This window comes from Gigantopelta aegis, chromosome 5 (assembly GCF_016097555.1).
Source record: "Gigantopelta aegis isolate Gae_Host chromosome 5, Gae_host_genome, whole genome shotgun sequence".
NCBI lineage: Eukaryota > Metazoa > Mollusca > Gastropoda > Neomphalida > Peltospiridae > Gigantopelta > Gigantopelta aegis.
Genome location: NC_054703.1, coordinates 38,110,884 through 38,116,443, shown reverse-complemented (window position 1 = coordinate 38,116,443; position 5,560 = coordinate 38,110,884).

Sequence of the window (5,560 nt, the reverse complement as noted above, 5' to 3'; positions counted from 1 at the left end):
TTCCAAAGGATTGTATCCGAAGAAAGACGCGTGTATTTTATCGCAAAACAAAAACAATTGGACACCAACACCGCATAGTACTTTGGTGTCAGCCTATTTTAGTATTTACAGCCCGGAGCCCGAACGTTACCCAGAGACAAAAACAGTACTCGGTTGCGAATGCCGAGGTGTACATTGTACATATTTGGCACAAAGATACACCTCAGCATGATATATTTATATATGTTAAAACAAAAATGTAGATTTTTTTTTTTTTTAAAGAAGAGATTTTTCATGTTAGGCCTACATAACAAAATCTGTATTCACCGTCCGAAGAAGGAAACGTCAATAATTAATTAAATATGGCATATACAAACATAGGATTTGGCATGAGGATACATCTCAGTACGATGTATTTAAATATGTCTAAAAAAAAAAAATAACAATTTTAAATAATGATTTTAATCTTCGGGTGGAGTACGTCACAGAAACGTTCCTCATCGCCCGAAGCCCCAAAGTAACACGAAGTTCAATACAAAATAAACCACTACTGTCGGTGTCGAAATAACTATTATGTTTCATCCACGGGCTGACTTGAGACTCGGAGTGTTGTTTTAGTTAATTGGTCCTTTCTTTCCGTGGCCGGCACATGTGATTCCTGATTGGCAGGTGTATGTTGCAGGGTATCGACCAGGTAAGTGATTACCACTGTCTAGACATACGTACAAAATACTTGCCAGTTTTTTAAGATCACAGGGTATTGTGGCGTAACCTGTCGCCGCCCTGCTTCATTACTGTAAATAATGCTGTAAAACCCTTGATTAAGTGGACTTTCCCATCTAAAATTACAAAACTGACCAATTACGTAGTACCAAAGAAAAGAAAATTATCACATGGGTATCGTGAGTGGTCGTTTTTACTCTAACGCACCCTACCAATAGGCCTAATAATATGCTTCCTTTTTTTTAAGAGAGAAAAATACTATAACCTCATTTCGTTCTATTGATGCAAATTGAAATATATTTAGTTAAAAAGTTGATTATACTCTCAAGTCATTTATGTTGTTTTACAAGTTAGTTTAATGAAAGTGAAGCGCCTTGTAAATTAGAGCGTTTGTTTACACTGTGCATACAGATTTCATTATGTACAGTACAGCCCGAACATGAAAAATGCGAAAAAAAATTGTCCTACATTTATATTTTTTTACATATTTAAATACATCATATCGAGGGGTATCTTTATGCTAAATATGAACAGTATACACCTCGGCATTAGCATCCGAGTTTTGGTTTTGTCTCCGGGTTACTTTCGGGCTCCGGGCTGTAAATTGGTCGACCGGTCTGGTCTGGCACCACACCCTCCGACTCGCTATCCGTTTTTTCTTCAGTATCACTGTTTTAAGTAAATGTTTGTCTTTCTTCATTTACTAACAGCTCAAATTGATACGGCAAAACGTTTTGCGAACGAACACTCATTGTTTTGGTAAGTTGTGCAAGTCTTAGATTCTTTATGAGTGGTACGGGCTAATGCTTTTAAGTGTAAGGCTTTCAGATCAAGCGACGCGTCTCTGACGTCACGGATCTCGTGATTGCCCTGCTCATTAAAGATCGGCAATTTCCGCTAAGAGCTCGTATCTGGGGTTTTTTTTATGGAGATATTTTAAGTAATTAATTTTCTTAATTTTTTTTTTTTTTAGGTGATTCAATTTATAATTAATTGTACATGGTTGGTGCCAAATATAGGTCATGTGACATGTTTCCTTTAAATTATCTTTCTTCTTTCGTTTCCCTGCCTTCGTTTTATCGTCCCTTCTTTGTCTTTCTTCCGTCGCTTTAACTGTGTCAATAGGACACCTTCGCGTAGAGAAATCCACAGAGAAAAAACAACTCTGTTCATGTTAAAGGGACATTCCTGAGTTTGCTGCACGTTTTAAGATGTTATCGACTAACGGAGTAAAACATCAGTAGCTGTATATTAAACGTGTTTTTCATCGTTCTAATATTTGCTCTACGTTAAATTTCATTATATTTCCCAAAAAAAAATCCAGTTTGGCCTTCTTACAAACGTTAAGATGACCAGAAACACATTGAATATAGAGACACTGATATTCTAAACAAGAAAATATATTTAATATGTAAATTTAATCGTAGATATATTTTATTAGTCGGACACATCTTACAATGCAGCAAACTCAGGAATGTCCCTTTAAGTAAAAAATCCCATTTGACTGCCTGACCATTATAGTTTAAGACGTATATGGTTTCAATCAACAGTTGTTTGTTTTCCATATACAACTTCACAATATCATAAAGCTTTATTTTTTTGTATCGACGTTATATTATTCATATTGTTATATACTATATAAATCCTTGTTATTCACATATGTACAACGTTTAACCTGCAAAAATCTTGCTTTGAAGCTGTAAAATAAATCCCCCTTTTAATGCGGAAATGTATATTATCTCTATAAAGAAGGTGCTCGATGTAGCCTGATTGTATCTGCCAATAAATTCATAGCAATACGTACGAAAACATATTTATTATATAACATTTAGTGAAATATCTTAAATTATTACACACCAGTGTAAGGGATTACTCATGTCATAACAATTACTCAGTATCTAACTAGTGTAATACTGGCACGCGCAAACTGGCGAGAATTTTTTTTAGTTTGAATGACGTCGATATTGGAATGACGTCACTTTGTATCTCCCTGCAGTAAGATAAACTGGGTGCATGACGCGTCCTTTTCCCGACCGCTAGAAAACATTTCAGTGCAAAACTGCTGTTGAAAATGTTTTGTTCAGAGACTATTAACGTATCAAACCGTGTTTGTACAAAATAGTGTAATTTAAAAGTGTACCATTACGAAATACGGCCATGAATGGAAATTGCGATAAGATAGGTTGTTATATTTGGACCCACTGTGTACAAAGCCAAAACGATGTCGTCGACATGCTACTTTTTTACGGCCCTATTTATAAAATATTAGCGTCACATCTAGTCAATCCCATTCACTGAGCACAATCTATACTGGTCTGATCTATAATTTAGTCATTATTGTGAATTTAAAAACATTAACAATTATTAATGCTAGCTTCGCGCCAAAACCTAAACTGTATATTGATGACGTCGCGTTGCTCACTATGACGTCGTTTATACTTGCTGACCCAATTCGCAGAAAAATAACCTGTAGCAGGTCTCGACATCTGTTTACTTCTGCAATGCGGCTTGTTTGCAGTTGGTTTGTAATAAATAAAATACTAAACAAGCTTGCCTGTCATACCATTTTTATGAAACTCGTGAACAGTGTTGGTATCTGACTCGCTTTCGCTTGTCAGATACCAAAACTGTTCACTCATTTCATAAAAATTGTATGACGGGGGGGGGGGGGGGGGGGGGGGGGCAGGGGACAGTAGCCCCCCTGAGAATCTCACTTTATTTTCATTTACTGGCATTCAGTCCCACATTATGCTAACAGTAACTAAAATATGGTTTTCCAGCCAGTGCACCACGACTGGTATATCAAAGGCCGTGGTATCTGCTATCCTGTCTGTGGAAAAGTGTATAAAAAAGATCCCTTGCTGCATTAAGATTTTTTTTTACTGGGTTTCCTCTGATGACTGCGTGTCACAATTACGAAATGTTTGACATCCAATAGTCGATGATTAATAAATAATGTACTCTAGTGGTGTCGTTAATCAAAACAGACTTTATAAAATATGGTCTATAATACCGAACAGTCCCTACTATTTTTTTTCTCAGTATATTTTGTTTGTCAGCTTTTAAGCAATATACTGTTTCAGTTATGTTTGTACTATATTTAATATTTCATCATTTTAATTCAGTAATGTTCTTTTCATCACAATGTAGACGACCGTGAATCCATGAGTGATATATGATCCTCTATCCCAGGGCGAAATATAATGCTATCTCACAAATGCATTTTCTCACCGCCTCACATGTTTGTAAAGTGCAGAAGAGTGATTTATTTTTTATGTAAATGAGTTTATTTTTATGTAAATGAGTTTATCTCGCAACTATTTTCAACAAAGGGAGGGACGTAGCTCACTGGTAAAGTGCTCGCTTGATGCGCGATTGGTTTAGGATCGATCCCTGTCGATGGGCCCATTTGAGCTATTTCTCGTTCCAACCAACGCAACACAACTGGCATATCAAATGCCATGGTACGTGCTATCCTGTATGTGGGATGGTGCGTATAAACGATCCCTTGCTAGTAATAAAAACATGTAGCGGGTTTCCTATTTAAGACTGTCAAAATTGCCAAAATGGATGACATCCAACAGCCGATGATTAATAAATCAATGTGCACTAGTAGTATCGTTAAACAAAACGCAGTTTAAAAGCTATTTTAACACTTCTTCATTCAGTATAATAATAATAATAATAATAGATTTTTATTTCAGATCAGTGATCCATAGAACGTACTTAAACATCACATATATCAAGCTGATTACACAATGTGCAGCAGCTTGTGCCAGCGATTTACACATACAGGTTTGACGTACACATACCGCAGGTGGGCAAGTAGGTCGTTTGAGGTTGTTTCGATTCTGTTCTTCAGCGAATATGCTGTTGAGCGAAGTAAAGCGCCAAAGCTTTTTACTCGATGACTGACAAACATCTTGCTGGCACTGTATGGTCGTCGTCGTCGTCCGATCATCCATCGGTATGCGGGCGGGACGTAGCCCAGTGGCAAAGCGTTCGCTTGATGCGCGGTCGGTCTGGGATCGATCCCCGTCGATGGACCCATTAGGCTATTTCTCGCTTTAGCCAGTGCACCACGATTGGTGTATCAGATGCCGTGGTATGTGTTATCCTGTCTGTGGGGTGGTGCATATAAAAGAGCCTTTGCTGTTAATCGAAGAGAGTAGCCCATGAAGTGGCGACAGCGGGTTTCCTCTATCAATATCTGTGTGGTCCTTAACCATATGTCCGACACCATATAACCGTAAATAAAATGTGTTGAGTGCGTCGTTAAATAAAACATTTCCTTCCTTCCATCGGTATGCATTATTATAACATATACCGGCCTCGGTGGCATCGTAGTTAGGCCATCGGTCAACAAGCTGGTAGGTACTGGGTTCGGATCCAAGTCGAGGCATGATATGTTTAATCCAGATACCGACTCCAAACCCTGAGTGAGTGCTCCGCAAGGCTCAATGGGTAGGTGTAAACCACTTGCACCGGCCAGTGATCCATAACTGGTTCAACAAAGGCCATGGTTTGTGCTATCCTGCCTGTGGGAAGCGCAAATAAAATATCCCTTGCTGCTAATCGGAAAGAGTAGCCCATGAAGTGGTGACAGCGGGTTTCCTCTCAAAATCTGTGTGGTCCTTAACCATAATATTATGTCTGACGCCATATAACCGTACATAAAATGCGTTGTTAAATAAAACATTTGTTTCTTCTTTTTTTTTTACTAAATTATTCTGATTGATTTTGCTTTGTTTCGGTTCATTAATAGTGCATACTTCATTATTTAATCTAGTAAAACGCAAGGCACTCATGTGCACAGTGAAACGTAGGGCAGCAGCTTGTGTCAATCGAATTGGTGTCT